Below are 17,406 nucleotides of genomic sequence, written 5' to 3' on the forward strand. Positions count from 1 at the left end.
GGCCTTCAGCACATGTCTCCAATCACCTCTCGTTTTCATTTTCAAGATCAATTTATTTCTTACGAATTTCAAGTTCCTTTTCAGTTTGCCCAACGATGCTGAATCAGTACGGAGACTTCCTGTGCATCCGTCGAGAATTGATCCAGCATTACGCGCGCTAAACATTCATTAAATATTTTGTTGTGGGTACTGCACAATGTTCCGTGTTTGCAGGGCAGTAGAAGGCTGTGTGCTTATAGTTCAAGATTATTATTATTATTATTATTATTATTATTATTATTATTATTATTATTATTATTATTATTTTACTCTATTATACATTAGGAAAAATTTTTATTTTGATTATGGTAGCATGAATGATAATTAAAGTTGTGGAATCTTTACAAACTGAATATTTATATGCGCGCGCGCGTGTGTGTGTGTAAACCTTGCATAGTATTATATTCAATTGCAGTGTCGTAAAAGTCAGTGATTGCGAATAGCAAATTAGGGTAATGAACTACCCACATTGCTTGCTTTCAATTTGAGGAATTGAAAAAGAAAAAAGAAAAAAAAGGATTGAACACACAATTCACATGCAAATAAAATAACAATGTATACTTTGTTGAAGACAATTGGTATGTGCATTGTAATTGAAAAGCGAAAGAAAATGAGGACTAATATGTACTTCCTGTATTGTTCTATCTGATGGAGAGGTCAGACAACAGGTGGTTTGGGTATGTATACCCCTCAAAATAAGAAGAGTATTAAAAAAAAGTAATGTCATTTGGATTTTTTTTTTAAAGTTTTCCTAAAGATTACTACCTTAGCCCTCTTTCTGTATTTTTTTTCTTTTTGTATCCCTTTTGGCGACACAAGACGGTAAATTAAGTAGAACAAAATTTCCCATATGATATGTGTACTTTAGTCGTTGCTTGCTCTATTAAAAGAAAAGACATGGCAGATGACAACCTCCCCTTCCCCTTAGGGGATTAGTTAACCCTCTCCACCCCCCAGAGATTCGTTGTAATTTGGCTAGCAAAGAAAAAACCTCAAATGACTTCTCCGTTTTTGTGTATGTATGAAAGTAGTTGTCATTGTGATTACAAGAGAAAAAATAATAATCGAAAACCACATAAAAGAGAAACCAGAGAGGGGGGGGGGGGCAGAAATTAAGAATACGAAAACAAAACAAAGAAAATTTGAAGCTTCTAGCGAAGCAATGATCCAGTACAAAAGGGAACATTAGTGATTTCAATGATACATTTTACAAAAACTTTTTTTTTTTCATAGTTGGACTTTATAACAAAAGATAACACTTTTTGTTTAGTTTTCACCTGTTCGCTTATTTTTGTGTTGTCTCCTTTGTTAGTATTCGTTTTTGGAATTAGAACAGAAAATACGAAAGTAGATACAAGAAGAATTATTTGAGTGTACGAATCTCTTCGTAGGTGCATCACCAAAAAGATTTTTCTTAACTTACAAATAAGCGCGCGATCTTTTTGGCTATCAAATTAATTTGGATTTTCTCACTACGTACGTTTCAGATCGATTATTTGTTGTTTCTCTACGTGTGAGATTGTTTTGCGTGTTGTTTCAGTTAAGATGTCTTTATAGCGAAGGACCGCTTATATATATATATGCTTTGTGTTCTCTAATAAGACGGTCGTGTCCCACGATCTACGAAATGCCTGACACCCTCGAGGTTGTTCGTGTCGTGTTGAAAATAGTTATTTTTAAAAAAAATGTTGTGGGTTTTGTCGCCGTTGACTAACTGCATTTCTTGTGTTCCAGGCACGTAGGGTTCCTGTGCCGGATGAGCGTTTTGACTATCTTTGTCAATATTTTAAACCAGCCAGGTAAGTGATTTGAAACTTTTTTTTTATACATAATCTTATCTTATATGTAAGTTTTCTTCTATGGAAGTGTGAAACTACAAGTTGGATAGATTTTAGACACGTATTTACATTGTATTATTTTAAAAAAAGTTTCTGTAGATATTTTTCTTAATTTTTTTTTCAATCGATAGTTTGTTTAGATTCTATAGACTTTATGGGCCTTATGCAGAGCCGTTCTGACGCGTGATTAATACATACTAAAGAGTTCAACTTGCAGTAGTCAAGCTTTTAGTATGACGCTAATCATACGTCAAAATGAATCTGCATAAGCCTTATATATATATATATATATATATATATATATATATATATATATATATATATATATATATATATATATATATCGCGTGTTATAAAAATGGCGCCCACAGATAACAGAGCGTTATTCTTCAGGTCAAAATAAAGCAAAAATGTCGTATGATGGTATACTAACCGTTATGGGAATCAAAAATTTCATTATGTGGCAACTTTGCAGATTAACTTGTAAGAATTAGTGTTGCTCTACGAATCCATCAAGCAGTTACACCGATTGTTACGCTAACAAGTGGTGCTAGCGTCAACGTAACTGCCATCTGGAAAGAATTGATGTAACTATTTGATGGATTGGTATATCTTCTCTGTGGTTCTTTATCTGTGACGTTGCCACGTAATACAATTCGGGTCTCCATACGAGAACCCCAGATGTATAGAATTATATGTATTTTTTTTCTTTTCCTTTGACTTGTAGAATAATGTTCTGTAGTCTTGGGCGCCATTTTTAGAACACCCCGTGTAAGTATAGACCTTTGCCTGTCCTTACAGTCTACCAAAGTCAAGCAAGAAAAGAACTACTGTTCATGCCAATAGCTAAAGATAGAGAAAAGCCGGCATTTAAGGCAGAGGGAACAGAGGCTTTTTATCCATGAAAAGCTGTTAGAAAAAACGGGAAATTTAATTTTTTCTTTGGCTTTTTGTTATTTCCTTATTCAGATGCTTCATTTGTTTCCCTGTAGTATATTCTACAATCAGAAAAATGCGTTTATGACATTAAATACTTGTGAATTCTCAAACGAGCGTTGTATTGTTGCTGTAAAATGTAAGTTATGCAGTCTACCATATCACAAATGTTACATTGGTTTTCTAACCATCTTTACTTAGTGTCTGGAAGTTGTAAGATATGTAACTCACCATATCACAAGTGTTACGTTGAGTGTCTGGAAGTTTTAAATTATGCAATCCACCATATCGCGAGTGTTACGTTGGTTGCCTAACCAGCTTACCTAGTGTCTGGGAGATATACGTACACTCATGCCCAAAATGATTGTCGCATAACTGTCTTCTTGTAAGAATATAATTTGATACTGATTTTACAGGGTACTTTAAATACTAATACTATGCGTATAATCGGGAAATGTATATTTGTGGTAAATTTCATAGGGAAAGAATTATAAATACGAAAATTAGAATGAGTAAAACAAAATGTGGCTAAATGGACAAGAAAGTTTTATTCTTATTATTTACTGCTCTTTTGCCATGAAATTTACCATATATATGTCTTTTCTCTTTAAATAATAATCTATTATGTTAGTGAAAGATAAAGCAAACATACCTTCAAAGGAAATATGGTAATCCTTTTTATAGAATTCAATATCGAGCTTCAATCTCGATATATCAGTTTGCAATTCCAGTGCAAGTAGCTCTTTTATCTTTATTTCTTGATTTTCCTTCTACATCTGCTAAAAACGTTTTCCATCTTCAATGATTAGGAACTTGTTTGTGACAAAGACAAGACTAGTTTTCATATCAAAACTGTGATAACTACCTAAATGGAACAGGTATTCGCTACCGTTCGGGAATTGCTTGTTTTGACAATAAATCAAGCAATTCGTGCTGGGGTTTGTTTGACCGTTTGCTTTAACACTGTCCATGTGACCTTAAACTATTGCAACCTAAGCATGATTTATGAATATAATATTCAAATAGAAGATCAGCTTAGTAAACTCAACTATCATCAATATAAAGTCTGTTTCCAACAAGAAATATTTATTTTAAATAAAATAGTTATGATAGATTTTGCCGCTCCGTGCAAATGCACGTATTGCACATATGGTTGAGCCGGCCCTGCTTTTGTGTACGCCACTGGTGCTACCGCACAGTGCTCGTTCCTTGTTACTTTTGACGCAATGATCGATCACATTAGAGCGTTGTTGTATGCATCTCTAATGATGGAGATATAATGAAATCTTTGCAGCTCCAGAACTGCATAGAACTCCTTATTGTATACGTTCACTGTTTCTAATTTAATCTCGACCTTAAAAATGTACTTCTCGCCTCGACTCTCACTCATCCTGTTCCGCTTCGTGGGCAACGCTACATTTTTGTCGAGCGACTTATGACACACCCTGTGTACCTCTTCTGTAAACGTTTTCCCCCTTTATATTGCAATAATATAGAATTTTCCTCGTGGAAATAAGAAAGCCGTTTCTTTCTCAGAAAGAATTGTGAATAATAGTTCGTGTGTGTGTGATGAATTCACTGTAGTCATTCACAAGGCCAAGCGGAAGTAAAAGCTAGCTCATTAAACTAGTCTCTGTAGTAATTTATAGAGAAATAAAATCCAAATAAAATGTATTTTAAGCTGAGATGTGTTGACGTATATACGTGAAGTTACGACGACTCAGGGTCTTGACATTTTGTTGGTTGGTTTTCAAATTGATTTTTCTTTTAATGATGGTTGAATCGGATAACGTCACGATGTTTGACCTTTTTTAAGACCCGACTTCAACTTTAGTCATCTTCAATGCCAATGTATGAAGTGGGAGGACCAGATTTTGTTTTCAGGCTAAGGAAGACATCATAAGGTAAAACAATGAGATATTATATATAGTAAACTGACATTCATACTTAAACGTACACTCACGTCCAAAATTATTGTCGCATGTCTATAAATCCGTTGTTGTAGGAATATAATTTGATAACGAATTCGCCCGGTATTTCTTATAATGTTAGTATGTGTATAATCGCAAGGAAATGTATGTGGCAAATTTCATGTCAAAAGAGCAGTAAATAAGAACAATAAAGCGAAAACAAAACTTTCTTGTCCATTTAGCAACATTTTGTTTTACTCATTCTAATTTTCGTATTTATAATTCTTTTCCTATGAAATTTACCACAAACATACATTTCCCGATTATACACATAATATCAGTATTAAAAGTACCCTGCAGAATCATTATCAAATTACCGGTACATTCTTACAAGAAGACAGTTATAGATATGCGACAATTATATTGGATATGATTGTACCTGGAACTCCCTCGTGGGTAAGCAGTTAGCGTACGCGTCTTTTGATGTAGGCACCCCAACCGGCCGGCTCGAGTCGATGGCTCACGTACGTCGAATCGGTGCGTCATCTCAACGAACCGGCTCGAGCTGTTGGCTCAGTTGAACCGAGCTGAGCCGGTTAACATCACTACCCAGATTGGGCTTCTGCTCCAACTCAAAACTTCGTTCGTGTAGGTCTCAGCCTTGTACTCTTCTACAGTATATAGTTATATTGGTCCTCACGACATTTGAGGTTTTCTCATTATAAAATCCATTGTCGTCTTAACAACAAAGACAATATGATAAGTTATCAGTTACTGTTTAGTTCATTTTTCTAATCGCTGCTTTAACTTAGATTTTTGGGTAATTCAAATTCTGGTCTCACAGGAATTTCTATGGATGGCAACACTGAAAATTTTTCCGATTCGTATTTTCGGGTGTAGAATAACATTATCTAGTATTGTGGTACGTTTCATTTCATTATCTCCTTTCACTTACGAGAAACGGGCAAAAGGAAAATTGTTAGCTTTTGAAAAATATTTAGTAGTCTGCCCCCTGAAATGATCACTGAAGTTATAATTCGTACGGATAACGCTATAAAATGCGATGTTGCTTGTAAGCAACAGTGTCAAATAAAGGGTTAAGATCACATGGACATTAGTAAAGCAAATGGTCAAACAAATCCCAGCATGATTTGCCTGAATTGTTGTTAAATACAAATGCTCGAACAGTAGCGAACATCTGTTCTACTTAGTTATCACGTTTTTGATATGAAAACTAGTTTTGTCACAACTTCCTTATCACTGAAAGTGGAAACATTAAAAAAAAAAAAATGTAGAAGGAAAATCAAGAAATAAAGATAAAAGAGCTAGTTGCATTGGAATTGCAAACTGGTATATTGAGATTGAAGTTCGATATTGAATCCTACATAAAAGATTAGAAGGATTAGGAAAAGAAAAGGATTTAAAGAAAAGAAAAAGAGACACAACAAGATTGTACTTGTAGGGTTTAGGCCTTTGTGAATGCGAGTGTGCTTGCTTTCCACTTCGTTGGGGTAGCATACTTAAAATCGAAGGTTTTTAAGATTTGTTCTTTCTGGAGAAGGAGTTGTGATGCGGTAAATGATACCATTGCATGGGGCGGCAAATTGTCGAGGGCTGGCTCTGGGAAGTAGAGGGAACTCAAGTGTGGCTTAATTCGAGAAGTGCCATCCCGACATTCGCGTAGTAAAAGTTAGGGTAAAGACATACCGAAGAGACCTCGCGATCTAGGTCGAGGTTTAAGTCGCGGTTGCTACCTCGATGTCTAAGTCTAGATGGATGAAGGGTGCACATAGCGAGGAGGTCGCACCCTCGCTGTAAGTTCTCAGTTTGAGGAGAAACATTTCTGCGACGCGTGGGAAATTATTCCGTCAGTGCATAAAAATCACTGCAAAACCACATTTTGAAATTGAAAGGACCAAACTGTTTATAAATAGGGATGGACGCGAGACATGAGAAATGCCCAAGTCTGGTCTCTTGTTTGGCAAAAATATTTGAATCTCATCTCTTGTCCATCTTCATCAATAAATCAAAAACTTACACTTTTTTTTTTCAATTTTCTGTGAAGAAATGCCCTATTTCAGCACTTAGGCGAGAAATCATTTCCCAGTAAAAAGAAGAAGAAGAAGAAGAAAGTATGTATTTAGGTTTCGAGGTGGAGGGGATATTACCTTCAGCAAATGAAGTTTCATCACTGCAATTCCATTATTTGACGTTACCTCCCTTAGGATACGTGCCTGTCTTTACAGGTATTTCTTTACCTTATGTCAGTGACGAATTTAGAAGAAACCCTTTTTTATTAATCTCGGAATTGGGGAAGGGGACGTGGAGTTTTTTAAGGGTAGATATGATAAACAGTAGCTTCTTTTTTTCTTTAGAGATTTCACAATTTACGGACTTCAGCCCTAAAGCCCCCTTCCTGTAACCGCCACTGCCTTTTATAATAATAAGCTACAGTATAATTCTCAAATAAACATGAATAACTTATCTGACATTTCCATTTCAGTTGCTACTATCTTCAATTCTCTATTTAAAAGATGCCTATTATGATGTTGTTTGTGTTTTTTATCCCATATTGCTGGAACATTCCTCACTAGTTCTATTAATGTCTTTCGTAATTAAATTTAATAGTGCACAAAACCTTTCGAGCATAGACACACACAATCGTCTGCAGACGAAATTCGAAACAAATGAAAACTATATTCCGTGCAGCGCTTCAGGGAGAACCAATGAGAACACAAGGCACAACGATGCTTCCGCTGAACATCAATGTAAAAACAAACTCGGTTGTTTATCATCGCGACCACTAATTCACCCTGGTGGTCGACCTCTAGGTTGCAATGTAGCGTACATCTTCGGCATGCGCTTACACATTTGAATCCATGTGTTTGTGCCAGTATCGAGGTAGCGACCGCGACTTAAACCTCGACCTCGATCGCAGGTCTCTTCGGCATGTTTTTACCCTTAGGAAGATCTCGGGGGAAACTTAAGTCAGGATAACCTTACCGCTAGGTTTGAAGTCAAGATCTCCTGACTGTGAAATGAGATCACTTACTATTAAACTACGTCTTGGTGGCAAACTTACTACGGATCATACTCGCGGATAAAACTTTTGCGAATTGTGATAAAACTTTTAAAACCAGTAGGGAATTCTGAAGTAAATAACAGCTGAACAACAGTTAGTATATTAAATTAAGTGGAGTAAACGTTCTCCCACGCGGCAGGGGCGGATAACGAGAAATGACTTAGCTAATGTTTAACATCCGTCTCTTTCATTGTATGTAATCTCTAAAACAAAAAACAATCCTGAACAAGAAAAAAACAATTTACTGGTGAGAAAAGTAATGGTTATTCTTGAAGGGAGGTGAGTCCACATAGGAAAAGTCGCTATTAACTCACCTTCCAGTTCTAAATTTCAGTAATTATTTTGATCAATATGAGTGTCGTACTGGTTCGTTACTTCACATAATTCTATCGTATCAAAATGATTCTGCAAAGGGTTTATTTTTTTCTTTTTTGTTCTTCTCCTTCCATGCCTTTCCTAAAACGATTATCTTATTTTCATTTTTTTTTTTTAGAGGAGGAAATGTTTGGTGTAAGGCATCGAGGCGAGAGGGAAGGGGGAGATACAAAATTGCAATTTCGAGACTTGGGAGAAAATTACACACACACACATGTGACATTGACGGCTGAAATGTAACATTTCTCCTTTCTATAGTTTAATAATAAAAAAAGAAACTTGGTTCATTTTCCACGCTTGTCAATTTTTTTTATGCGGCCCCTTTCACCAGCTAATGCTCTAACTGTACTGGAACATCGTTTCAGGTCAAGCAGTCCCGGGTCGGGTCAGGGAAAAGATGAGTGACCATTGGTACTCACCAGATGGCGTTGGCATTACGGCCACCCAGCATCATGAGGTCAGTTGGGGAGCTGCTTGAAAGAAGTAACGAATTTCGGCCTAGAAAGCCAGCATTAGCGACAAAGAGAGTTGTGCTGACCACACACCATCATAGTATAAGTGTCACAAGCCGGTTGATATTGTCTGGCTTCTCTAAGGGCGGCTGCTTCGGGAATTTATTTTAGTTTATGTATACAGGGTGAGCCAATTTATCTTGATGCACCCTTGTAACATTTAAGCTAATGGACAAAAACGTGAAATTTTGTACCATGCAAACATCAGCAAGGGGGACTTGTTTGACATATTCTGTGATATGACCAGGTTAACAATGTTGCCAACCCAACAAAATTATAGTTTTTCAAATGACGTTACGTTAAGTTATCACGTATTTCAAAACTGAAAGTGAGTTTAAATCTTTAAGTTTTACATCCCACGATTATTCCGGCTAAGCAAAAGGAGACGGTGATGATGAGAAGTGAATGCAATGGTGGAATGAAGAAACCCATGCACACGGTGTTTGTCCAGCACAATCGATTCTCGTTTGTCATGTTTCCCATCTCGTTTGACATGTTTGAAAATATACTTCTCGTCTTGGCTCTCTTACCATACAGCAAAAAATTTAAGAATTCAAAAAATAAATAAATAAATAAAATAGTTTGTCGTGATTTTCTCGAAAACTACGCATTAATATTCCTTTCACCCATATAATTTTTGTTTGCCCACAGTGAGATCTCTTGAATGGTGTATCTATGAAATAATACACTCACGATTATCCGAGGTAGCTGGGACCGAGTCTACCTCGGATAACCAAAACCTTGGATAATACGGACACCAGCAGTTGTTAGGTACGTTAGTACGTACTGTAAATGACAAGTCATTTTTTTAATACATGGATTGTTTATTACAATATACTAAAGCTCATTTAAAAAAAAAACAATATTTTTACATACATGCAATACCATGCAAACCTTACTTTTCTTAGGACTCAGTGATTGTTTTCTGGGACATTTTTTGGCCTCGCTTTGATGCTGCGATATTGCGCTAATGCCGTAGTTTGAGAACGTCAACTGGCTAAACTAATAAATAAATAAATAAATAACTATATGGACTATGGAACACGGAGGTTCAATGTCGCGTTCACAGAAGCTCTCCACCGACTACTATTCTTAGCCAAATGGATCCAGTTTGTACTTTATATTCCTATTTCTATGAGATCCATCGTAATATTGTCTTCCCATCTACACTTTAGGCCTTCCTAATGGTCGTTTCACGATTGCTCTTCCAGTTAAGACTTCGAAAGCGTTCCTACTTTCTTCTGTCCTGGCTACATGACTTGTCCACCTGAGCTTCCTAGATTTGATAACCCTAACAATGTTTGGTAAGCCGTATAAATTGTGTAGTTCCTCGTTATGTTATTTCCGCCATTCCCCATTCGCGCTCTTCTTGGGTCCGAGTATTCGTCTCAGGATCTTGTTCTCAATTACTTTCAGTCTATGTTCTTCCCTCAGAGGAAGCAATCATGTTTCGCAACCATACAGAACTACAGGCATGATTATCGTTATATATACAGTATTTTAAGCTTCAAATTCCTCGACAAAATTCGCGACGACAAGAGATTTTGAACTGAATAGTAACACGAATTTCTTGCTTTTACTGTAGTCGACATTGAATTTCTTCGTGAATATGGTTCTGGTCTATTAATATGGATTCTAGATATTTGAAAGTATTCACTTTATCAAAAGTATGATTTTGCTATTTTAACGCGCCCATAGTTTGCACCATTACGATCCCGGCGAGCTTTCATGTATTTAATTTTGTCTGCATTTACTTCTAAACCCATGTCTCTACAAGCGTTTAATAAGACCACTGCATTTCTTTCTATTGTTTTCCTGGCAGCAACTGGCATTTCGTTTAAACTCTTTCGGTTAATCCAGAGGCTCAGTTAACCGGGACTCGGATAATTGAGACTCTGCTGTATTTGGACTTTCTTTTTGTTAAAATGTTATTGTTGAATGATACTTCCGACTTCATGACGAAGTAGGCCCGTAGCCAGCCCCAAAATGTAGGGGGGGGGCTGAAGTTAGGGGGGGCGATCCAACCTTATTATAGCTCATTTGCAAGCCTACCGTGAAAATTTTAGGGGATGTGGCCCCCTAGACACCCTCTGGATACGGGCCTGTGACGAAGGTAAACCAAACAGTTCTTTTTTCTTCTTTTCTGTCTCAGAAGGATATTTGTAAGTGTAATGTACTATGTAAATATTATTTATATTTGTAATAATAATTTGTCCACTCCCGGGGGCAAAAAAAGAAAAAGAAAAACTGTGGGCGTCCATTCCTAACATACATAATAGTAAACCGTTTTAGAACAGATTTTGACTTCTGATTGTTACAGCCCTATATATGTATTATTACCATAGTTATGTGTGTGTTTTCGGCCTTATTCTGTCTTGAACATTACCGATAATAGTATTTCTTTTTTAGAGGCCCTGCCATTTAATGTTTGGTGGACTTTTTGATTTCTGTAACAGACGGTGCTTCTCTGAAATCACGTTGCACGTGCCTATTTGGTACGTATATATCACCGTATAGCGCAAGGCATGGCAAATGAAAGGATAGTTGTCGGTGGGTTGTGACCACGAATATGTAAAAGGCTGGCTAGCCACTGCCATAACCCACCACCTTTGCTTGGAGAAAATTACCAATTTTAAGTTGTTAAGGTCAACTCGCGAGAGTAATCAAGTGTCTCGCTGGGAGTGGATAGCATTTAGTTGGCGCGCCGAATGGTTCCCCGCCACGCAAACCTTATGTCATATTACGAGAAAGACCCTATGGTGGAAAATAGGGTTATTTAATAGGAAACTAGAAATATCAAAGAAATAATACGTTCTCCCCTTTACTCGACAAGGTTGCCAGGGATGGATTTCTTTTTTTTTGTGCGTGTATTGCAGGTTTGAAGGAATCCACTTGAACACTGGTGACGTATTCTGATGTTTCCCACGAGACGAGGTGAGAACTAAAGTTGTCTCGTCCCGTTTTTATAAATTTATCTACAATATTTCGTCGCATGAGAACCAGAGGAACGTAACTCCATTTTTGCAGGTTTACAGGCGAGAGCACAAAAATATTATTTTCTTAGAAAGATATGTTCTTAAGAGGCCTCATCCCGGTTTGAAAGAATCCACTCCCCTTTTATAAATTTATCTACAATATTTCGTCGCATGAGAACCAGAGGAACGTAACTCCATTTTTGTAGGTTTACAGGCGAGAGCACAAAAATATTATTTTCTTAGAAAGATGTGTTCTTAAGAGGCCTCATCCCGGTTTGAAAGAATCCACTCCCCTTTTATAAATTTATCTACAATATTTCGTCGCATGAGAACCAGAGGAACGTAACTCCATTTTTGTAGGTTTACAGGCGAGAGCACAAAAATATTATTTTCTTAGAAAGATGTGTTCTTAAGAGGCCTCATCCCGGTTTGAAGGAATCCACTCCCCTTTTATAAATTTATCTACAATATTTCGTCGCATGAGAACCAGAGGAACGTAACTCCATTTTTGTAGGTTTACAGGCGAGAGCACAAAAATATTATTTTCTTAGAAAGATGTGTTCTTAAGAGGCCTCATCCCGGTTTGAAGGAATCCACTCCCCTTTTATAAATTTATCTACAATATTTCGTCGCATGAGAACCAGAGGAACGTAACTCCATTTTTGTAGGTTTACAGGCGAGAGCACAAAAATATTATTTTCTTAGAAAGATGTGTTCTTAAGAGGCCTCATCCCGGTTTGAAGGAATCCACTCCCCTTTTATAAATTTATCTACAATATTTCGTCGCATGAGAACCAGAGGAACGTAACTCCATTTTTGTAGGTTTACAGGCGAGAGCACAAAAATATTATTTTCTTAGAAAGATGTGTTCTTAAGAGGCCTCATCCCGGTTTGAAGGAATCCACTCCCCTTTTATAAATTTATCTACAATATTTCGTCGCATGAGAACCAGAGGAACGTAACTCCATTTTTGTAGGTTTACAGGCGAGAGCACAAAAATATTATTTTCTTAGAAAGATGTGTTCTTAAGAGGCCTCATCCCGGTTTGAAGGAATCCACTCCCCTTTTATAAATTTATCTACAATATTTCGTCGCATGAGAACCAGAGGAACGTAACTCCATTTTTGTAGGTTTACAGGCGAGAGCACAAAAATATTATTTTCTTAGAAAGATGTGTTCTTAAGAGGCCTCATCCCGGTTTGAAGGAATCCACTCCCCTTTTATAAATTTATCTACAATATTTCGTCGCATGAGAACCAGAGGAACGTAACTCCATTTTTGTAGGTTTACAGGCGAGAGCACAAAAATATTATTTTCTTAGAAAGATGTGTTCTTAAGAGGCCTCATCCCGGTTTGAAGGAATCCACTCCCCTTTTATAAATTTATCTACAATATTTCGTCGCATGAGAACCAGAGGAACGTAACTCCATTTTTGTAGGTTTACAGGCGAGAGCACAAAAATATTATTTTCTTAGAAAGATGTGTTCTTAAGAGGCCTCATCCCGGTTTGAAGGAATCCACTCCCCTTTTATAAATTTATCTACAATATTTCGTCGCATGAGAACCAGAGGAACGTAACTCCATTTTTGTAGGTTTACAGGCGAGAGCACAAAAATATTATTTTCTTAGAAAGATGTGTTCTTAAGAGGCCTCATCCCGGTTTGAAGGAATCCACTCCCCTTTTATAAATTTATCTACAATATTTCGTCGCATGAGAACCAGAGGAACGTAACTCCATTTTTGTAGGTTTACAGGCGAGAGCACAAAAATATTATTTTCTTAGAAAGATGTGTTCTTAAGAGGCCTCATCCCGGTTTGAAGGAATCCACTCCCCTTTTATAAATTTATCTACAATATTTCGTCGCATGAGAACCAGAGGAACGTAACTCCATTTTTGTAGGTTTACAGGCGAGAGCACAAAAATATTATTTTCTTAGAAAGATGTGTTCTTAAGAGGCCTCATCCCGGTTTGAAGGAATCCACTCCCCTTTTATAAATTTATCTACAATATTTCGTCGCATGAGAACCAGAGGAACGTAACTCCATTTTTGTAGGTTTACAGGCGAGAGCATAAAAATATTATTTTCTTAGAAAGATGTGTTTTTAAGAGGCCTCATTCCGTCGAAATTAAAATACCGCTGATTTTACAGTAATTATGTAGTATCTTCAAATAGATAAAAGATAATCGAAATGTGGAACAAGAGCGCCCCTTGGATACAACTCTGTACTTTCCTTTCGGCGTCTTCCCTATTAGTATTGCCGCGGTGGCTCAGTGGTAGAGCGTTCACCTCTGGTGCTTGGGGTCCCGGGTTCGATCCCAGCCCCCGCCAAGTGAACTTTGTGGTGGACAAACACCGCGTGCGTGGGTTTTCCCGGGGTTCTCCCGTTTCCTCCCACTTTCTTCATTCCACCATTTCATTCATTAGTCATCATCACCGTCTCATTTAGCCTCACCGGCATAACCGTGGGACGTAGAACTGAAAGATTTCATTTCATTTCATCCTTTCCATCTTCAGTTATAACATCCATGACAACGTTGGAAAGGTACGGCTTAACTCTGCATGAACCCTGGTGTAATCCAACCCTAATAAGAATTCGACGTGTTAATCCCATACTACTTCTTATTTTGGTCGTAGTTCCTGTATACACATTTTGGATTTTCCTTATGTATTTCTCTGGCACTCTTTTCTTCCTCAGATATCTCCATATTTCCTGACGTGGTACTCTGTCGTAGGTATTTTCCAAATCACTCTTTATCATCCACTTTCATTAATCTGTGTGTCTTTTAATTTAAAGGGTGTAAATGTGGGACGTTAAACTGGAAAATTTAATTTCAATTAAGCCAACGTACGTATTAAGGTGCTCTACTTACGGTTGCAAAAGTATGGTCTCCAAAAGAGGGATCAGGGAAGATTAATAATAATAATAATAATAATAATAATAATATCCAAAAATCACTAATCCACACGGAAGATTATGAATCGTGCAAATTCGTTGAAATCTTTATTATTCTTTGTTGACGATTAACCTCAGCATAAAAATCTTAGGATACTCGGGTATGTACGAGTGAACTAAAACACAAAATTCCGAGTAAAACATAAAATCCCGAGTAAATTCTTCTGTTAACTTCTGTTTAGCCGTGGTGGGGCGCGGTGGCTCAGTGGTAGAGCGTTCACCTCTGGTGCTTGGGGTCCCTGGTTCGATCCAGTCCCCGCCAAGTGAACTTTTTGGTGGACAAACACCGTTCTCCCGTTTCCTCCCATTTTCTCCATTCCACCATTTGATTCACTTCTCATCATCACCGTCTCCTTTAGCCTAGCCGGCATAACCATGGGACGTAAAACTCAAAAGATTTCATTTCATTTTTTCTGTTTACCCGTACATATTTTAGAAGGGCGATTATACTTATTTTCTTGTTTCTGTATGTTTCTGCCAAATAATGCTGCTGGAATTTTTTTAAATGTCTTTCTGGTAGATGTCATTGTGATCTTCTTTTAGCATCTTGGTTTATGTTTGTCTACAGAAGTGGTTGTGATGAAATTAATTCTGGCGCCTTCGTTTTCTTCCGTGTTTCTTGACGGAATTCCTTTTGTTTTGTGACAATGCAAGTAATGGAGAGTTTGATATTATGTTTAGCGTATTTTTACAAGTTTCATAGGTAATATTGGTTCCATTGCGACCATGAATATAAAACTAACTAACCGCTGTAGCAAAAATGACTTGCAGCAGACTTGTGATGCAAGTTTAATGCAAACGTCCTCGTTGACGCTCTTTGAACTTGCAGCACCCCTGCATTGGAAGTATATGGTAAGTTTGCAAAGCAAGTTTCTGCAAAGGGTTTGCTTGCACAGTAAGCCTACTGCAAGTTTCCATTTGCACTGCAAGTGCACAGGAAGTTAGTGCAGGTTTGACGCGTCTCTGCAAGCATATCACTTGCATTGCAAGTTCACATCAAGTTAGCAGTGAGTTTGTGTAGGTTGAAAGCAAGTCTCTGCAAGGATACCACTTGCTGTGCAAGTCCCCAGCAAGCCTACAGCAAGTTTGTAGTAAGTCTTCTGCAAGTATATACTTGCATTGCAAGTCTACATCAGGTCTTCAGCAAGTGAGTGTAGTAAGTCTTCTGCAGTATATACTTGCATTGCAAGTCTACTGCAAGTGTGTGGATTTAACATAGCAAGTTTGCAGCAAGCACTTTCCTGTATACGAACATATACACAGTATATTTTTCTCAACAACTTTATCAAACAATACACGTTTAAAGTATAAATTATCTCTACATACTGGATACTTACGTAAGTATCTTAATTACCCACTTGTTTTAATGTTTCACACACTTCGCACCTACTACAAATGGCGGCGGGGAGATTTCTGAGATTAGACTTTTGTGCCACCTGTTGGGTTGGTAGAAACTAGAACTGACACACTTGCTACAAAGTTGCAGCAAGCCTCCGAGTCAAGTAAAATCTAGCAAGTGAAAATCAAATTACGACATTTGCGGGTAACTCTTTCAAAAAACCTGCAGTACGTGTACAGTGCATGGAAAATCTAGCAAGTTAAAATCAAATATAGTGGAAGACTTGCTGCAAACCAACATGCTATTAGGGTATGGGCTTAATCTGCTGCAACGCCATCTGCTAGCGACTAACTGATCTATGTCCAGTGTAACGATGAGTATCAGGAGCTTTTTTTGAGACCTAGTGACCGTCACGTCTTTTATTCAGATGATTCCCCAGTTTGCCTCACGATACTGACCGTGAGGCACGGAATCGAACCCGGGACTACTCGGACGTCAATCCAACGCTCTAATTTCTAGACTACGTGGCCTTGAGCACAAATATACTCCATATTTTATTTTTAGGACTTTTCAGATACATGTAACTCAGAGTTGTTATCAACCATCAATGTTATAATATCACCATTTACAATGTTCTTAACTGATTATTTCAAATGCGTAATTTAAAAAAAATATATTAAAATCGAAACACCTTTATGTTAAAAATCTATATGTTAAGACGTTAAGAGGTTGTCTTCACCCCTTTTCTCGCGTCCAAAGTAAGAAACATAAAATACTACCTGACTGGCAACATTGATTATTGTTACACTCAAACTCCCATAGTTCTTTTTCCTTGTTCATCTGTAACATGGCATTATTCGTTATCAAATTGGCCGTCTTTTTGGGCTAAAGAGTAATTGTGGTTCGTCGCAAAAGATCGCTGCTCAACTCAACCCTGCGCTGTGGCGTTATTACATTTTTATATTCAAAAGACAGCCTGCAGCCATCATCTACTACAGAATTGAGGAAAGAAGAAGTTTTCAGACGACTGTAATTTCGTCTGTGCGGACAGATAATCTCCGAAAGTGAATAACTACGAGGAGCGGTCTCCTTAGTTTGTTCAATTGCACACTGCTGGGCTACAGGGCGGAGGGTAGCCAAGGAAAAAAATGTTCAAACAGTAGAAGAATATGTACTTAAAAGAAAAGTGAGTTTCGTTTCTCGTTATCAAAGTAAGATAGAGTTAGAATTTATAGGGGTCCAACATTCAAATTGGAGGCAGTGGTAAATCCAGGGGGTGATCGCCCCCCCCCCCCAAAAAAAAAGAGGAAACTTTCTTATTTTATATATGAATAAAACCCATTCCAGAGTTTGGAGCTCTTAAAAGTAGCTCTAAGTAGCAGTATTACAACCCCCCTCCCCCCAGAAGTCCGTGCTGGATACGCCCCTAATAGGAGGTAATACAC

The 17,406-nt window shown here is 37.5% G+C and overlaps 1 pseudogene across 1 annotated transcript in view; it reads left to right on the top strand.

Moving 5' to 3' along the window:
• The window catches only part of LOC145675044 (obg-like ATPase 1 pseudogene), a 187,302-nt pseudogene that overhangs the window by 109,478 nt on the left and 60,418 nt on the right, over nucleotides 1-17,406 (top strand). The window contains exon 3 of the transcript XR_014129108.1: nucleotides 1,782-1,838. The product of XR_014129108.1 is annotated as an obg-like ATPase 1 pseudogene (transcript). The remainder of the gene's footprint in view (nucleotides 1-1,781; nucleotides 1,839-17,406) is intronic.

Source organism: Thermobia domestica, chromosome 18, assembly GCF_964235325.1.
Source record: "Thermobia domestica chromosome 18, izTheDome1.hap1.1, whole genome shotgun sequence".
Classification (NCBI taxonomy): domain Eukaryota; kingdom Metazoa; phylum Arthropoda; class Insecta; order Zygentoma; family Lepismatidae; genus Thermobia; species Thermobia domestica.